This window comes from Enhydra lutris, unplaced genomic scaffold, assembly GCF_002288905.1.
Source record: "Enhydra lutris kenyoni isolate GAN:26980312 unplaced genomic scaffold, ASM228890v2 scaffoldscaffold74, whole genome shotgun sequence".
NCBI lineage: Eukaryota > Metazoa > Chordata > Mammalia > Carnivora > Mustelidae > Enhydra > Enhydra lutris.
The window spans coordinates 4,327,488-4,347,607 of record NW_019154158.1 but is presented as its reverse complement, the minus strand read 5'-3'; positions in this window follow the sequence as shown (position 1 = coordinate 4,347,607).

Below are 20,120 nucleotides of genomic sequence, written 5' to 3'. Positions count from 1 at the left end.
GGTAGTGTTCTTCCGTAGAGGAAAACAACAAACAATTTGAGAGTGAAGTTTTTCTGACGTGCACGTGCATGCACACACACACACACACACACACACACACACACACACACACACACACACACTGGGGTAGGGAGGGTTTGTGTCTTCCATTCTCTGAATGCATTAAAGTTTTGTTTAGCTGACCTGTGGCAATATAAGGTTATAGGCCATAATGCAAGTCCTCTATAGGGCTCACTGGGCTAGGGTCTTTATCCTGTATGATCCCATTTTTCTCTGCAATAACCCTGTAAGGCAGGTACTACTAGCATTCCCATTTTACAGATAAGAAAACTGAGGATCAGAAAGGTTGTAACTTGCTTAGACTCATACAGCTAGTAAATGTGTATCTGTGGCATCTGTCTCACTCCAAATCTATGTGTTTGATTACTATGTTCACTGCCTATGCATCTGTTGAATCTCCCAGGAACCTTGAGCTCCCTTTTTCTCACCAGTTAACCTTCACTTTCTGCAGGAGGACCTGAGTAGGGGGACACAAGATGACTGGTGTACAGACTTTTCCTTCTTATCCTCAATCTCCACTGATCTCTTTGGGCAGATCTCCTGCTGCTAACACTTCTGCTGCCACTCCAATTTCTCTTTTCATTATGTGGCTTATTTTACTTTGAATATATCACCAATTAAGTCTTCTAAGAGGGATAGGGAGTGAGAAAATGACTTTTCAGGTGTTGAATCAAATTTCAGATGTTGGCAACAGCCTGATAAGAGGAGAAAAAAGAGTGTGAGGGTTGGTTGGTCGCTGGATTCATGAAGACGAATCACACTTTGTGGCTTAATTTTAGATCTTTCCACTCTGTGGAAACATGTCTTTCAGAGGTTACCAGTTGCAGAATCCTTACCACCGTGTGTCAGGCCCTCCTCAGCGTGGTACCAATCAACCATATTTCAATATAGGCCCAAGAAACAAGTGTCAATTCTGAAAGACACCCACCTTATTATGCCATTGTTGGTGCCCCACCTCCACCCAGTGACACGTGACCTGCCTAACTAATCCCAAATATCACTTATGGGGTCTTCATGGTTGCCCTTGAATATTTCTGTATTTTGTTTTATGCTATGTATGATATTTTACCTACAATTGCAGTGATTAATGTACTTGCTTCATCTCCCTAATCGGACTGAGCTGTTGGGAAATCAGGATGATTTCTGAGTCAACTCCAAATCTCCAGTGCATATACAAAGCCTTGGACAGGCCATCTGCTCCAGGATTGGAAACAGGGATTGAACTAGGGAAAGCCACGTTATAACACATGTGTGATTGTATCCTTTACTCTGGGTTCATGCCTCTTCATTCTCTGTATCGCCCCTTTCTGCTGGTAAAAGAACAGGAATTCAGGGAATAGAAATGATGCTCCTAGTGTGTCTCTACATTTTAGTGTCTGGTTTACTTTCCCAGGAAAGGTGGAACTAGATCACCTTCCACAGACACTTCTTTTATTTTTAATATTGCTTTTACTAGATTTTTTCAGTAGATATTTATTCTGGAAAATACCCTAGAGCTCATCATGTAATATATAGTTGGATAAAGAAGAACAATAAGTCTCTTTATGACTCTTTCATTCTATGCTAAAGTAGATAATTTGTAAATTTTACCTATGGCTTCAGGACTAGGTTGAGATCTCCTAGGATCTTTGTGGGCTATTTGAAAAAGAGAAGACCTCCTCTGTCTTCCTATTGCCCCCTTCTGGGTGTTGGATGACCTCCATCCTCACAGACTTGATGAGAGAGGCTTAATTTAGGGAAGGCCACATCATAGAGTGAAAAGATCATGGCCTTTACACTAAATGTAAACTCCAGTTGAGCCACTTAAGCATGTCAGTCTGATCCTCAATTTTTAAATCTGTAAAATGGACAGTAATATACTCACTGCATTGTAGTTATGCAATGAGATGATGTGTTAAAAGTGACTGACAGGGGATGCCTGGGTGGCTCAGTGGGATAAGCATCTGACTTGAGCTCAGGTCATGATCTCAAGGTCCTGGAATGGAGCCCACTTGTTGCATTGTGCTCCCTGCTAAGTGGGGAGTCTGCTTGTTCCTCTCCCTCTGCTCCTCCTCCCACTGGCACTTGTGTGCTCTCTCCCTCTCTCTCTCAAGTAAATAAATAAAATCTTAAAAAAAAAAAGTGAACAACAAACTCAAGTCGGTGCTCAATTAATATAAATTCTCTTCCTCCTATTTAGAACTAATATTACTCATTATCTAAAACACAAGAAATTCATCTGCTACATTTAAATAGTGACATTTACATGGCCCATGAAAATGCTGAGAAGGATTTATGAGAATATAACATAAACTTTTTTTAAAATCCAAGTTTATCTTATGAAGGTAGTGCTTAAATCTTTTGTAAATTTTTCTATGGCCAACATAAACCAATGCATGTTCTGTTCTCCCCTGGAGAATGTGGTGGCTATCATGAGTTGCTTGTCCTTTGCATAGATTACATCTTTAAATATTATGATTGTTTATTTTTAAAAGAATTAGCCTTTTATTTACTCCTTTTTCAGCATAATATTGTCGATTAATATGAGTAACCATTAAGAAGCATAATAGTAGGAATCAAAGCTTGAAAAAGATTTAGAAAGAATAAAAGAAAAAAAAACTAATTTAAATATCTGGCTAGTGTGAAAATAAATGATGAGCCGATGCATAGAGTTCCTTTTTTTAGATGCTTTGGAAGGTGAATCCTATACACATTAATAATATAATAGATCACAGTTGAGGGAAAGCTAATTTCCTAGAGCTAAGCCGAATCAGAAACATTTAAAAAATAATTATTTTAGTGTCCAGAGAATAGTGTAACACAGAAATAGTATTAATTTTTTCATTTGATAACTACATATGTTTTCTAAGTCTGAAGTGAACTTTAAAAGAAAAATATAGAAAACAGTCTGCCTTAACTCTTTCATTTGAAAGATCTGGCAGTTCACTAATGAAAGAGAAAATAATGGAACTGGCATGAAAGCTAAGTGAAAACAATAGAACTGGGGAGAAAAGCAACAGTGAGAAGATTCATTTCCCAATTATGAAGAAGCAGCCTCATTTTAATGTTGGCAAAAATTATTTGCTATTAGTTCCAGGCTAAAGTAATTTTGTCTAGAACTGTACAATGTTAGGACGCTGGAAAACGATTCTTTATGAGAAGTGGTCAGACCTAGAGACCTCTGCTAAGATGAACTGAATGCCCTGTCTGGAGAAATCCAGGGAACTGGGATGGGGTGCAACTGTGGTCTGTCTGTCCAGCCAACCTGCACCCAGAATTTAGATAATATAGACACGCTATGGAGGTTTTGAAGGGGGGAAATGGTGCTCTTTTTTTTTTTTTTAAGGATTTTATTTATTTATTGGACAGAGAGAAATCACAAGTAGGCAGAGAGGCAGGCAGAGAGAGACGGGGAAGCAGACTCCCTGCTGAGCAGAGACCCCGATGTGGGGCTCGGTCACAGGACCCTGAGATCATGACCTGAGCTGAAGGCAGAGGCTTAACCCACTGAGCCACCCAGGCACCCCGAAATGGTGTTCTTTAATGAGAGTCTTCACAGAGGATATGAGTTAGGAATTGGGTCTTGAATGATGGGTACTATTTAGTGAAGCTGTTTTGGTGGGAAGGCTTTTCTTGGAGAGGCAGCAAAATCACCAAAAGTCAGAAGATGGGGAAACACTTGGATATTGGAAATAAAACATATTTAGTAATGAGAAAGCCATCATTTCTTTTTATTTTTTTTTGTTTCCCTCCTCATTTATTCTTTTTTTATTAATTTTATTTTTTATTTTTGGAAAACCATAATTTCTTAAATAAGAAGCTTAGAAGTTTAAATTTGTGGGTTGAGTGCTAAAAGGTATGTAGTGAAAAAAACCTTGAAGTCATTGGGTTGAGGTGGTGGGAACAAGAGCCCTGAAATGGACTCATGGAAAGCAGAAGGTCCTCTGTTTTGTACTTGCACACCTGAAGACTCTGGATTCTGTTCTCATCCCATCTCATCTGCTCCGGGTCACAGAGCTGCAATTTCAGGCAGTTGTAAAGTAGGGTAAGATTATCTTCAGTTAAATCCATGTCCCTGTTCTTTCCAGAGACTTCCTGTTTTTTTCTCCCTCCCTTGTCAGACACCCACTGCTCTGTGATAGTGGTCCAGACCCTCTCTCTGGCTTATCCGTCTTACACTGTCCTCATGAGCAATAGCACGGGTTGGAGGTTTAATCATGGGCTTTAACTCACTGACTCCTATGCGTGGGAAGCAGCTTTGCTGCTGGAGAGGAAACGTGTGGGCATTCCCACCCCTCAAGGGACACTGTTTTCTAGCTAGTCATGCATTGACTAGCTATCGGATAGTTGGGGATTCCCCCGGGGAGGAAGTCGTGGTCACAGTGGGTGCTCCATGTCTCTCTATGTCACGGGATAGAGGCTGCTCATTCCTTGGGGGTGCAGTTAAGCTGGATGCGGATTTTTTTTGTGCCTCTCACACGCAATTCTCTGAGCCCTATGGTGGGAGGGAAAAGCAAAGAACCTAGAAATGGAACTTATCACCTTGAATATCCAATTGTAATTGATAACCGGAGTGCACTGTGTGTTTGAGACCTATTTGATATTTGGGAGATTTTGGAATATAAATGTTTTCCAGCTCTTTGTCTTGACAGACCGAGATGATCGATGATATGTGATGTCTAAGGAGATAAAATGAGCAAGGCTAGGACACATGTAGTTTTTCTGACAGGGGACTTTTAAAAGGCATTAGAGAAGCATGAATATGTTTCTTTAACGGACAGCCTGGTTTTTTGTCTTTCACTGTGACTGACAAATAAGAGACCTCCCAATCTGCTTTCCGGAGCACTCTCTGGGGAGTCAACCCAGGAGGAGCTCTGCAGTGGTTGTGGCTCGGGTTAGAATCCGGCTTACTTTTTACATCGAGAGGGGCTTTCGCATCAGTTATTTCACTGTGAAAACTGATAAACTGTGTTTGGAAGAGATTTCCTTCATTCTCTTTAAATGTCTTTTCTCCTTAAAAGCTAAGCTTGCTATTTTAAAAAGAGATGATTTTCGGGCCCCGTGAAAAAGATTCTAATGTTTGCAATTCTAGGAGTATTTTGCTGGGGAGGTAAAATCTCTCATCTTGCAAAGAAACCTCATTAACCAAGGTAACAATCTTGGTGGAAAGTTTTTGAGGCACCAGCTGGGTTCGTGATTATTAGCAAGCAAGTTTCTTGCCAGGCCTCTGTCATTTTAGGTAAAGCTGAAAAGAAAGAGAAGCAGCATCTGCTAATTTGTGGGTTCTCCCAGTTATAACCTGAGCTCTCGTTCTTAGACTTGGGAGAATACTCTGACATCCTGGTTCAGTTTGTTGCTTCAGAGTGGGCTAAATGGGATTCCTGGGGACCAGTGTTCATAATGTTTCTTGATGGTGTTAGTTATTTCCCACCCACCTCTGCAAAAAAAAAAAAAAAAAGAAAGAAAGAAAGAAAGAAAAAAGAACACTTTTGCGATTTATTCCCAGGGAGACTATAAAACTCCTATGAGAAGTTTTACATATTCAGTTCTCTCACCTAAAAAAATCTGGGGGTGCTTCTATTTTGCTAGGTCCTGTGTTAAGTGCTAGGGGCGAGGAAGAAAAGGAACTGGGCACAGATCTGCCTTCAAATTACTTACAGGATGGCCGGGACATAGGACATGCAAATGACAGATTGCTCTCTACTTTATCCTGATCTGAGTTGGGCTGAAGGCCGTCGCTCAGTCAATGCTTTTTGGCTGAGAGTTAACTAGAAGAGATAGGAGACATCATCCTGTCCAATTCATCGTTATCACCGCTGAGGAAATGTATTCAAGGCTACACAGCTAATTAGAAGCCAAGTCAAAGACATCTGATTCCACATCTGAGGAGTTTCTGCCTTCTCAAGATGCTGCAATTTTCTGATTTCACTGCATTCAAACACACACACTGCAGACTCATAACTAGTCTTCACTCACTGACCTCCCTTGAGGACTTTGCCACGTCCAGAATTAAGTTAGTAGTTGGGAACTCTGGGTTGAGTTGGTACAGAGAGATCAAATTTGGTTTTTGTACTTTACTAAGTTTCATGTCAAATATGTAACAATTTCTCCTTTCATCCCCCCCCCCTTTACTTTGCATCCTACGCTGTTGTCTGCAGACATGGAATTTGTAAAAAGATGGAAGATGTCAGTTTCAGGGCCTGCTAGCACTGCTACTGAAGTTAGTTATTTTTCAGGATGCAAAAATATGATGGAGGCAGGGAGAGTGTAGAGAGAGGAGGAGGAAGCATCTCAGGGATGTAAGTATTTGCGATCACTTCTACGTATCTTTTTGCCTTTAACTAAAAATCAGATTGAAATTATTTTTGGTTTGAAATCAGTCGTTTTCATTGAGCACTGAATGCCAAATTCTCTAATTACAACCTATTTTTTCCTACAGGCATCATAGTCGGTCTGAAGCTAGACTCTGTGTGCAAAATGTGTGCAAAAGAGAATTCTGACAACGGACGTACCAGACCCATTTGGGACGATATAGTTTCTGTGTGTGAATGTTTCCCCCAATGTAACACAAGACCTGATGTTGAAAATACATAGAAGTCAGCTCCAAAGCACATTGTAAAAGCAGAAAGGGGGAAAAAATCAATACTCTATTAGCTACAGCATTACACAGAATTTCTATTCATAGATAAGGAAAAAAAAATCTCCCCTGGATTTCATCTTTTGTCAAGATAAATAACTAGCCTTGTTTTGAAATCAAGTTTTCCCCTTTCAAAAAATTTTTATTGGGGTATAATTGACACATAACTCTGTATTGGTTTCAGGTATACAACACAGTGATTCAATATTTGTATACACTTCAAAATGGTCGTCGAAAGTCTGATTATTCTCTGTCCCCATACAAAGTTAACTTTTAGGATTTACTCTCTTGGTGATGTTCAAGTATGCTGCACAATTTCATTAACTGGAGTTGCCATGCTTGACTTACATGCCCAGGACTTACTTCTTTTATAACTGAACACTTGCAACTCTGAGTTCCTTCACCCGTTTTGCTCACTCCCAACCCCATTCTCCTCTAGCAACCACCATTCTGTCCTTTTTATCTGTGATTTTTGTTTTATTTTGTTTTGTTTGCACATTTGTTTTGTTTCTTAGATTCCACATGTAAGGGAAATCATACGGTATTTGTCTTTCAATGTCTGACTTACTTCATTTAGCAAAATTCACTTAAGTTCCGTGCGTGTTGTTGCAAATGGCAAGATTTCATTCTTTTTTATGGGTGAGTAGTATTCCATTGGACATACTCCCGCATTTTTATCCATTCATTCTTTGAAGGGCACTGTATGTTGTTTCCGTGTCTTGGCAATTATAAATAATGCTCTGATGAATACAGGGATACATCTATTTTAGAAGTAGTGTTTTTGTTTTCCTTGGCTATATACCCAGTAGAGGGAGATTGAGGGATCATATGGTAGGCCTATTTTTAATTTTTTGAGGAACCTTCATACAATTTTCCACAGTGGCAATACCAATATATAGTCCCATCAACAGTGCAGTCCCCTTTTCTCTGTATCCTTACCAAAACTTGTTATTAATGTCTTTTTGGTAATAGCTATTCTAATGGGTGTGAGGTGGTATCTCATTATGATTCTATTTGCATTTCCCTGATGATCAATGATGTTGAGCATCTTTTCATTTGCCTATTGGCCTTCCGTATGTCTTTTTTTGAAAAATGTCTACTCAGATCTTCTACCCACTTAAAATCAGTTAGTTTTCTTGTTATTGAGTTTTGTGAGTTCTTTATATGTTTTGGAAATTAGCCCTTTATCAGATACATGATTTGCAAGTATTTTTTTCCATTCGGTAGGTTGCCTTTTCGTTTTGTTGATTTCCTTGACCGTGCAGAAGCTTTTTAGTTTGATGTAGTCCCATTTTTATTTTCACTTTTGTTGCCTTTGTTTTTGGACTCAGATCCAAACATCGATTGCCAAGACTTATGCCAAGGAGCTTACTGCTTACGTTTTCTAGAAGTTTTATGCTTCCAGCTTTTACATTCAAGTGTTTGATCTATGTTGAGTTAATTTTTATGTAAGATAATGGCCCAGTTTCATTTTCTGGAATGTGGCTGTCTAGGTTTCCCAACACTGTTTATTGAATATTTCATCATTTCTCAATTGTATATTTTTGCCTCCTTTGCAGTAAATTAACTGACCATATATATGTGGGTTTATGTTTGGGTTCTGTATTCTGTTCCATTGATCTGTATGTCTGTTTTTATGCCAGTGGAGTCCTGTTATGATTACTATGGCTTTGTAATATAATTTGATATCAAGGAGAATAATGCCTCCCTATTTGTTCTTTCTCAAGATTGCTTTGGCTCTTCAGGGTCTTTTGTGGTTCTATACGAATTTTAGGATTGTTTATCCTATTCCTGTGAAGAACATAAAGCAGTGCTCCAGATGAGTAGATCAGCTCCTTTCTGGAATGTTTTGTTGAGCCATAGTGAGGCCAGGAGAGAGTATAAGGTTGGTGTTTCCCTACAGTGTCTCCCTGGCCTCTGGATGGGCAGCAAACCTGAATTCTGACCCTCAGGCTAAAGCTCTAGCATAAGTAAATATGCCCCCCCCACTTTTTCTTTTCCACATGAAGACTGGGGCTGTGTTTCATTCTGCTGTCTGTGCAGGGCCCTGGGGTTGTTGCCTGCCATGAACTGTTTTTCTGATTGTCAGAGTCCTGTGGCTCCTAGGAATGTAAACACCATTGTCTACCTGGACCAGGTGATCAAGAGGCAACCCTGTTGTGCATTGTACTCCGCTGCCAGCTTTCTTGAGGCAGACAGAGAGTGAGTGGGGAGGGGCGCACTTGCAGGCTTCAGCAAGGCAGTGGGAGAGCACCTCTTCTGCGTGCACCTGCAGGTCTTAGCAAAGCAGTGGGAGGGTGCTGCAGGCTGGAGTGCCCACCTGTGCTAGCAGGAGAGAGCAAGTAGAAGGAGAAGGTGAAACTGGTGTTGGCCAGTGCCTCCGTTTCCAGAGAGGGTTCCAACTGTCTCCTGCCCCTTGAGCAGATGCTTTAAGATTAGCAAATGAATCGCCTTCATACTTCATCTGGGTGCCTTTCAAACTGCTCCTCTTGGCTGGTCCCAGAATGCGTGAGACCATATGTGAGCCCTTTAAAAGGAAACTCTCGGTTCCCTACAGCCCCGTGTTCTCTTGGACATCAGCACCACTGTTTTTTTAAGGCAGACATTTTGGGAGCCTTGACGCTCTGGTGTAGGTCCCGAGGGTTGGGGTGCTTGATCGTGGGACACAATGCCCTCACCCTCCAGCAGAAGCTCCAGGTTTGGGAGATCCCTCCTTATTGTGTGGCGCTTTATCAACAATATCTGTGTCTCTTCTGCTCTTCTCGATGTGTACCTCTTATCCTTTGTTGTTCAGCTAGTTTCTAGTCCTTTCTCAGAGGGATTTATTCCAAATGTAGCTGTGGATTTGGTGTGTCTATGGGAGGAAGTGAGTTCAAACTACACCACCATTTTGGACCCCACTCGCCTCAATTTTCCCCTTAACATTTAATCTCTTGAGCTTTTAAAACTGTTTCCAAAATGACAAAACAGGAGCTAAAATAATTAATGCCATCAATAAATTGCAATTATCTTGTGCAGTGGGTTTTATTTTGTTTCTGTTTTGTTTTTTAAATCAGTTCTCCAGTGCTGTCTCGGGTAGAGTGAGAGGCAGAACTTAAATGAACACATTAAATTCAACACAACCTTGCTATTTGAGAAGTTATTATAAGAACTACTTTTCTTTCGTTGTCCAAAGAAAGTGGCTATCTAATTAGAGGAAAAGGGTGTCCAGAGAATATTGTCAAATTATTGGCTAAACAGGCCAATGTTTAACTCAAGTTGTCCTCTGTCTTAACTCAAGTTGTCCTCACAGAGAAGAGTGTTGATTTGAGTGCCTGTGGTGTAGGAGAGACATGTATGTCTTTGCGCAGCTTTCAATCTACTTCTGTTCTTCTGTTTTCCCCACTTTCCTTCTTTCCTCCTGTTCTGGTTTTGTTGTTGTTGTTTTGTTTTGTTTTTGTTTTTGTTTTTGCAAGGTGTGAACTGGATTAACAGAGTGAAAGTACTGTGCCAGGAAGGAGAACAGAGGGAACCACTCATGGCTTTTCCTATTCTTGGCTTTTTAGCCTTGAGAGGGACCTAGCAAAGTGGCTTCTAAAATCAGTCACAAATTTAGAGAAACCTAGTTTTCAGTATATTTCTGCTACTGAGTTCTGCTAAGGCAAATGCCCAAGATATCTTAGCTTATTTGATATTGCATATTTGGCAATTTGGTGAGATGAATCTTTTAAATAATTACATTTTACTTTTGGCTGGATCATTCTTGTGACTGTCTTCCAAAATTCATAGAATTTGGAGCACAATCCCACGGACCACCAAACTCTATCTTAGGCCTCCCTTAGGTTTGCGGAGAGGTCTTCTAATAGGACAGAGGAGCATAAGACTATTAGGGGGCACACTCACTGCACACCACACCTGCCTACACTAGTGAATCCCATGGCAGGAAGAGAGGGGGCACCTTCACTTCCAGGACCAGCTAGCTTATCAGCAATTCCCAAATAGCTTGGTGCTCCATGCCACCTATTTCATGGAGACAAAGGAGCCCACAATAAGAAGCACTTAAGATGATATAAATGTTTTACATTGGGAGGGAAAAAAGTCAGTGCTCATGTTTTCTCTTTTCCATCCAGTGAGAAGTTGTTGTTGGGAACATTTTCACTGTTGGCTATTACAGAAAACGTGCTGAGTGGACTGCAAACTTTTCAAGGGTGTGAAAAGCTTGGCATGACATTTTAAATTTCTTTGTTGCCCCCCAAGTTAAAAAAAAAAAAACAACCCAATCCTGCAAAATTAAAATTAATCATTTAAATTTCTTTAGAACATAATATTTGATCAACGAGTCTACCTCAGCTCAACCTGTAATATTGTAAGTGATTTATCATATGTTTGTGATTATCATATGTTTGATAAATTATGGAGAGGGTGTCTCCAAAGTAATGATGAAATTTCTCTAAGGTCTTAAAATTCTCTATGTACATGTGTGTGGTGGGGGGTGGGGAGTGAAGGAAGAATGATGGTGGCATAGCATATAATAGGGAGGGGATGAGCTTTGGGTGGAGGGAAAACCTCTTGAAAACTATGGCCAAAATTAAAGAGCCGCAGTGTTAAATATGATATTTTCTGAGAAACTCGTACGCAATCTCCCAAAGTGTTTCTAAAGACTAGATTGCCTCCTTTTGAGTAAAGACAGCAACTTACTTTTGAAATGATATACGGGATTAAAGACAAGTTGTGATGTGCAACTTGAATATGTTTCAGAGTTGACAGTCATCATTCCCAGAGCAATGAATTAGAAAATCTATTCTTAATGATCATAATGAGCACATGTGCAGATGTGCTTTTCTTAGAGGAAAACCTGATATACTGAAATTGGAATTCACAAAACAGTTATGCTAAGGAGTTGCTTTACTAAAGGATTCTTGGCTTTATGAAAGGGGTTTCTTGCAAATTAGGTCATTTTAAAGGCATGCACATGCTTGAAGCATTTTTTTAGAAACCACTGGCTATCGTCTGGGTGGGAGGGGAATGAGTCAAGATTCGTAAAGCCTAAACTCACCACGTCCTTTTTAGTGCATTTGGGCTGCTATTACAAAATGCCCTAGATGGTGGTTTATAAATGGCAGCAAGCTATTACAGCCTGGAGGTTAGAGGTCTGAGATCAGGGTGCCAACATGGGCTGGTCCTGAACCCACTTCCTGGCTCGCGGTGGTGTCTTTCCGCTGTGTTCTCATACGGCAGAAGGGGCCAGGGAGCTCGGTGAGGTCTCTTTTGCAAGGCCCTGATCCCAATCATCAGGGCTCTCCCTTCAAGACATAATCACCTCCTAAAGGCCCCTTATGGGTCATTTTGGAGATTAGGATTTCAACAAATGAATTTTGGGAGGACACAAACATTCAGATCATAGCAGTGTCTAAAACCCAATCCATTACCATCTCCAACCAAATCCACCATCATCCTTCCTCATAGCCTCTACTTGTCCCTGCCTTGCCTGCTTTGTGTGCTCAGTCACAGTCACCTGGGCTCCAAGACCCGTCCATCTTCCAGTTCTTTTCTTCTCACTTTGCAGGTACCAGTTAATCCTATTACCTGTGCCTCCTCTGTGTGTCTTAAGTCTTGGAAGGAGATCTTTTTGTTATGTATCTGTCTTTTAGCAATTCTTTTTCCTATGAAAGGATTTTTACAGTGAGTCAGCTGCTCCGGACATTTTCTGTGGGTCATTTTGTAGTTAATCCTTATGGCTCTCTTGTAAAATAGGTTTTCCAGATTAGGAACAAAGGCAGAGGGATTAGGGAGGGCAAAGGTAGGGATGTGTGAAGAGATAATACACTCTCGTTCACTGAGCCAGGTCAGGAGTCTGGTATTCTGCTGGGTGCATCAGCTGTATCTCATGTATTTTTTACATCCGCTCTAGAGGTAGGAATTATAATGCACTTAGACGGGGCACCTGGGTGGCTCAGTGGGTTAAAGCCTCAGGATCCTGGGATTGAGCCCCAAATTGGGGGGGTCTCTGCTCAGCAGGGAGCCTGCTTCCCTTCCTCTCCCTCCGCCTGCCTCTCTGTCTACTTGTGATCGCTCTCTGTCAAATAAATAAATAAAATCTTTAAAACAACAAACAAACAAACATACTGCACTTAGACCCCCGAGGAGGAAACTGAAGCTCAGGGGTTAAAACTTGTCTCAAGCTCACACAAGCAGTAGGTGGGATGTCAGACTTGGGACTTGGGAGCCTGGCTGGATTCCCCTCATTATACCTTTCTTCCTTCACTGCATTCCCTGGCAAGGACGGAAATGCTTAAAATTGAAGTCTTTTGATTGCTATTCTAGTTTTCCAAAGACTTTCTGCTAGTATATCTTTTTAACAAGTTTCCCTAGCTGACAGAAATTATAGAAAACATGATTATAATTAGTAGTAGTTCCAACAATAGAGGCCTCCAAGGCATTCTGAAGTGACTGCTTGCTTTCCTTTTTTCCTTTTTAAAAACATTTTTTTATTTCTTTGCTAAGGAATTTTGCTTCTCTAAAAAGGGCCCCAACAGCTCCTCCAGAAATTGCAATTCCTTACAGTAAACAGAATGTCTATGGATTTTCAATGGGATTTTAAAATACTAGAGTTAAACAGAGGCAAGCACAGCCCAAAGTGAGTAACCTGGAAGTTTCTTAACAAGATCTTGGTACTGAACACCTGTCTAAAAACACTCAGATTCATAACTTTAGGCCTCAAAACAGAGCTGAGAACTTATTAATGGTGGAATTTACGTAGCATAAATATAGACACAAAAGTAGATACATCCCAGGAAGCAGGTTAACTCATAATAAGTGATCAAAAATTGATTATTTAGATTTTGTTTAGAAACCTGTGTGAAATGAGTTAAAGAGGGCACACATACAGAAGACTTTTTTTTTTTTTTTTGGCTTAATTAAACAACAGAAATTTATTTCTTACAGTTCTGGAAGTTGGGAGTCCGAGATCAGGGTGCCAGCATGGTCTTGTTCTTGGTAAAGCTGTCTTCCTGGTTTATAGACGACGGGCTTCTTATTTCCTGACATGGTGGAGAGAGCAAGCAAGCTCTCTCTGGGTGTCTTATTTTTCCTTCTTTTTATGAAAACTGAAGTCTAATTGACACACAAAGTCCTATTAGTTCCAGGTGCATAGCACAGCAGAAGACTCTTGATTGTTTAGAAAAACTGGAGGTAAGGGACGATTTGCCCCTCTTTTGGGTCAGTCTTAAAAGAGTCCTGATCTGGGGAGTCCTCAGGTCGGTGCTATCTTGGCCATTAACTCACCACGTAAAGGTGGCTGAGTCTCTTAAAAACGTTGATTCTTTATTTCCTATGGGTAGACCGAAGGGTTAGACTAACTCTCTGGGGCCCTTCTAGCCTGCATTCCAATTTATGCCAAGGTTCATATTTGTTGCGACAGTTCTCTTCAGCTCATAAAGAAAAAGATAATAATTCACTTCTTTCCATATTCATGAAGATTAATGTCATAACAGCGCTCAGTCTTCACATTCGGTCTCTTTATGAATTGCAAGCTCTGAACTTGTGCTGTGCTGGATTCATGGAAAAACAAATGATTTTCATGCATAATGAGGCTCTTATCTTGCTAATCTGTCTTGTCTAAACTAAGTCCCGAAGGTATAGCAATCATTCTTAACTACACATTTGTTTAGATTTTCTGACATGCAACTATAGTTATTTAAAAAAGAGGCTTATGCTTTTATAATTCTGGAATAAGACATTGATTTGTTATTATTACTTTTATGACTTTCCCGGAAATGATTCCATCTATTTGCAAAACCATGGTTGAACCAAATCACCTTAAATAATATAAATAGGTATCGTGAATAAGGTAAAAATTCAACTGCCCCTTACGATATGCCTTATTTTCTGGAAAATTTATGTTTATGTGCCAATTAAGATATGAGGTCCAAATGTATTTCATAACCCCAGAAAAGAGCTAAGGAAATGCTGTGGCTAGGAGGGCAAATGGCAAAACATGAGCTCTGACAAAGAAGTGCAACTTGCTCTCTCTCTCCCTTCATTCTGGTCTCCATGCTGGCTCCTTGTAGGTCTCCACGGGAGAGGAAATGAAAGCCCTCAAGCCCCAGGCAGCCCTGTGGAGGCTGCTTCACAGGACATTTCTGAGGAGAATATGTTCCTGAGCCACGAAATTGGATCTATAACAAAACAAGTCACTGAGGGGGAAACAAAAGCTAGAGATTTACAGGGCAAATGAAAGCATCTAAAAATTCTTCATAGAGAGACAACACTTTGTGGAGTTGAATGAAGCAAGAAGTAGAAGATTGGGCCAGGTGGAAATTTTTCAGTACAACTTGGCCATATTCAATGTTTAAAATAGATTGATCTTTTTAAACAGAAAACAAAAAATGAAAGATTCTCTTTGGGAAGATGAGCCATTAGCAATTCCATTCCCAGAAGGCCAAAGCTGGGTCTCTTGGGGGAGATGCTGGTTGGGTTTTCCATCACCAGCCCCTCTGCCCTGCTCCCTCAGGAGGTCTTCCTTCTCATCCTAGACCCTTTCACATTCTCCCTACTTCTCTGTTTTTCAGTGTCATCCTCCACGAACATTACTAATATTTTACAGTTCAGCAAAGATTTCTTCATGTTGCCTTGCATTAAGATTCTGACTACACGTTAGCCATGCTACCTACCAAGAGAACGTATTATACCTTAATTGGTTTCTTACGAGTCTGACCTGCAGTGTGAAGCCTGTGGAACAAAACATAAAAGTCCCTTGGAATGGAGCTCAAGAGTCTTCTTTGTTGAAGACTTCTGACTTCTCCGGGAAGAGGAATAGTAACAGTTAACATTTATTGGGAAGTTTACAGTGTGTCCGGCACCATCATTTAACTGCACTAAGTAATGTAATCCTTACAATGGCCTTATCAGAGTACTATACTATTATTGTTCCCATTTTACAGATGGGGAAGCTGAGGCACATAGCCCGTGAGGGGTAGGACCTGGCTTCACTGGTTTAGACTTCCCTCTCTTCTGCCACCTGGCTGTTAGACTTAACTCTTAGTTGTGGCCTTCTGTCAGCCTAACTCATTATTAGATACTTCTCAGTTTTGATGACCTAGGGGACTGAACTAGTTTATTCATGAATCCCACATATATTTAGATTTTTGTATCAGGTTATTCTCTTGGCTTGGTGATACAGCCTTCTCCATAGTTAAAAGTAAAAGCAATGCCATTTTTTCCTCTCTTTTCCCTCAGTTCCTTATTATTTCCTGGCCCCAACGATGTAAGGAGGCAAATTCAGGTAGGATGCAATGATCCCATCTCTTAGGGCAGAAAGCCGGCAAGACCATGGTTTCAGAGTTGAGCTGAAGACTTGGAGTTGAGGATAGGACCTGTAGCTCTAGAAACTATCTACCTGACTGAATGCTCCATGATGTTAGGGACTGTTTCAGTTTTGTTCACCTCTAGATTCCCAGCACCAACATGGTACTTGGCACCTACTAAGGGCTCAATAAATATGTATTGAATGATGACATGAATTAATGACTGAATAGGAGAAGGCAGTGCTATAGGGCAGACTGTGGAGGGGGGGAACGTGAAAGCAGGGTCACTCAGAAGTTTAGGTTCCATTCCTTACACACCACATGCTGGATCTGCTGGATAAGATCCACAAGAGCCCCGACGATTCCCACAGCTGGTAGAGCTGAAGACCTATTAGACTCCCTGCTTCCTCTGTGGTCTGACTTGTCATTGGGAACCCACTGCTTTGTGGGTAGATTCAACAATGAGGCAGGAAAGATAAATTCAGGAGGACTGGTTCCAATTTCTGAGTCTGCCATTACTGAAAAAAGAGACGTGAGGAAGGTCTCCTCCAGCTGTTTTTCCACCTTCCCTTCAGCTCGTTTCTAGACAAGGCCACCACTTGTTTCAGTGTTTCATACAAGCCCGGATTCTGCACACACACGGCGGTGTAACTGTAGGCTCTGAGACCCCTTCTGTCATAACTTACTCAACAAGACACTGTTTCCTGAGATACTTTGGCATTTTCCTTAACTAGCCTCTATCTGTGCTGTTCAAAACTCTCACTGCTTCCAACCTGTGGCTTCACATTCTCGCCCAGGGACCATGTCCTATCTCATATTTGCATCTGTGATGGCTAGCACAGCACCTGGCATAGAATTTACACTCCAGAAATGCTCACTGAGTGAATAAATGAGTGCCCGGGTGAGACACATGAGCTGGGCATGCACTGATAGGGTCAAGTAGGAAAAGTGCTCAGTAGTATGTGGCTCTGAGGCAAAGTTTCTGCATGCAAACATCTATCAGAGTTTTCAAATCTGTTCTCTAGTTTACATTTTCTAAATTGAGTTCTCAGGACTCTTCGTTTCTTCTATATCATTTTAACGGACATCTTATTTTGTGCTTGAATAAGGCAGACATTTAAGGTTTTGGCAAGCATTTAATTTTTAACTACAAATTTTTAAAGGAATAGTCGGGGTTTTGCATCTCACCTCAAGAAAGATAAAAATCTTGAGAGAAAGATCTTGGGTGAATAAGTAGAATGGGTTATCTTGGTTCTTTCAAAAATAAAAACATTACAGATTTTTATTGAACCATATTCCCTTGATGTATAATGGTGAAATTAGTACATTAAATCTTAGCTTGTGTTATCACTATACATTTTTTTCCTGTTAATTCAGCCTGGATAATGAATTTGAAGGATTAAATTGCATGCCTGAATATGAAGCCTAGTCTTAAATATGAAAAATAATGAGGGATAGGAATAGCAAGGTAATTGAAATACTCCTCCCAAAACTACACATCTAATTTTAATATATATATATACATATATATATTTTTATATATATATATATTTTTTTTTTTTTAAGCATTTCACACAAAGCTTTTTAGCAAGTAGCAGGGGAGCAGAATGGATTGACTGGAGCATTGACTTCTCTAGTCCCTGTTCACTTTCTCACAGAAGTCCCGACCTGCAGGGAATGGCCAAGTGCCCAGCAGCGGGAGGCATAAAGAGAAGCAGAGACTCTGCTTAATTCACAAATTGCCCAGTCAGCTCCTGGAATAATCGAGAGTCAGCTGTAACAAATCTGGTTTCCATCTCAGGCACGAATAATGCTGGGCATCAACTCTTGTTTTTTTTTTTTTTTTTTTTTTTCCTGTCTCAAAACCATTCCAGACCGTAAGATTCCTTTTCTATTACTTTAAAAATAATCATATAAAGAATAAACCTTTATCTTTTTTGAAGCCAAATACCTTGCATTTCATCTAGAGAGATAAAAATCTTAAGAGCAGTTAAGCAAATGAGCAAATACAACATTTTTTTAAAATTTCAGTATGACACCTGGGATGAGTATATTTAATCTCTTTTTCTGACTTTTTTTTTATGTCTGAGAAATGAAAGAACTAGTTCTGATTCATTACTTGCAAATGCATTGGAGATTTATTGCTCTGTCAGGAAAAAATTATATAAAGTAATGGGTATTTGCAACTGTATGCTTCCTTTACCTTCCATGGAGGAAAGATCTTTTGTTCTCTTGGCCTGAGACAGGGCTTCTGTTGTGCTGAATGAGGTGTGGGTCGGGGGTGGGGGGGGGTGGGGGGAAGAAGCCAAGAATAGGCCAGATTACTTTATATTAGAAATGAGAAGAGAGGGGAGGACAAGGATATTCACAGGCAGAGGCGGGGGTGGTGGTGGGGTGGTGGGGTGGTGGTGGTGGAGAGAATATGAATGAATAAAATAAATGTGGGGAGGGGGAGAGCATAAGGAGAAGTGAGAGCAGACTTTGGGTGTGCCACGGTGCTCAGGCTGGGCTCCAGGAAGCCCAGACTCCAGGAAGCCTGGTTTTATGCAGGTTACACCCCTGAACACAAGGCTCAGCATTCAGGAGTGTGACAAGTCTCATAACAAAATATATATAAAATCTACACGACTTTGTTTCCTCTTTCTGTTGTTTCTGTAGTATATTTTTGCATTATCTTTCATTCTCTCAAGTATAACCAAAACAACGGTGACAGACGTGTTGTTTTTATGATATACGATTCTGTTGAGAATGAAATTTAATTTTTATAGTCTGGAATTGAAGTGGCTCCTCTCAGGAACTCTTAAGTATAATTTTCTCTTTAACATATTTTATGTATTTATACATTTTTAGAAGTTGAGAAAGCTTCACTGAGAAAATTGACTAAGTCATGGTCTATACACTGAGAATGTTATTACACGTTAATATTAATATGACTTTGATAATATATCAATACAAATGTCTTTTTCTATTTTTTTTTAATAGAAGCCAGTTTTCTTTTTGTGCTGGTTCTGAAAATAATTTTAAAATTCTATATCCTAGTTTAAAATCCTTCCTGTCATTAATTTTTATTCATTAGATATGCTGGTGCCTCACTTTTCACTCCTTTTTGTAGGTTTTCCATGCAATAAAGTCACTTTCCTCTAGTGCACAGCACAGGGTTCTGCATATAGAAGGTGCTCATTTATTGAATAAATGTAGACTAGCAGAGTTTCCCAATTAGTTTTAGGGGATGGTGCGTATGATGGCTTCTTGATGTGTTCACTTGGTTGGGCTGAACTACTCAATCAAACACTAATTTAGGTGTTACAATGAAAGGATTTTGCCAGGGAAAGTCCCTAATCAGTTGACTTTAAGTTAATCAAAAGATGATCTTGGGTGGGCCTGACCTAATCAGGCATGAGCTTTCAAAGAGGCCTTCCTTGGGCTCAGGGACTCCAACAACTTCTAGGACTGGTTTTGCTCTTCCTCTCCCTCAGTTCTTCGGGTCGCAGCCTGCTTACGGTTTACCCTTCTTGACAGTATGTGGACAATAAGCTTGTGCCTGTGGGGCTCCAGCCTGCTCACACTCTTTCTCCCTGTGGACAGCAGCTTTAGCCTGTGCCCATGGCTAACAGTTTGCTCACTTCTCCCTTTTCTGAATGTTGGTCCTACAGATTTCAGACTTGGCCAAATGATTCTCGGAATCCTCATGGTCTAACATGGACCCTACTCCAGATATGAGGGGCTCTTTTAAAGGCATTTGGTGATCTGTATTTCTGTTTGTTTTTGTCTTAGGAATCTGGTGCCTGGAGTTCCTCTAAGCTGGTAGCACCCTAGGCAAGAAGCAGGACCACAGTGGGGCCCAAATGGAAGAGAGGAAAAGGCTGGCTGTCACCCAGACCGGTCTGAGGTACATAGCTGGCCTGGTCCGGTCCAGCAGGGCTGGAGGGAGTAAAGTTCAGGGACGAGACCATTTTCTTGGAATGTCCTCTTGCATGTGTCTCTGGGAAAATTGGGAGGCCATGGCCATGGCGCTGAAGGAAGTGGCTGCCACGTGGTAGCCATGACAGAAAGATGGTCTTGGATGTGGGGGCTCGGAATCCTGTTTGTCTTTTGGACGCACGACTGAAAGAATGGTGTCCTAGTTCTGACTGATGGACAGAGATGATAGGAAAGCCTCT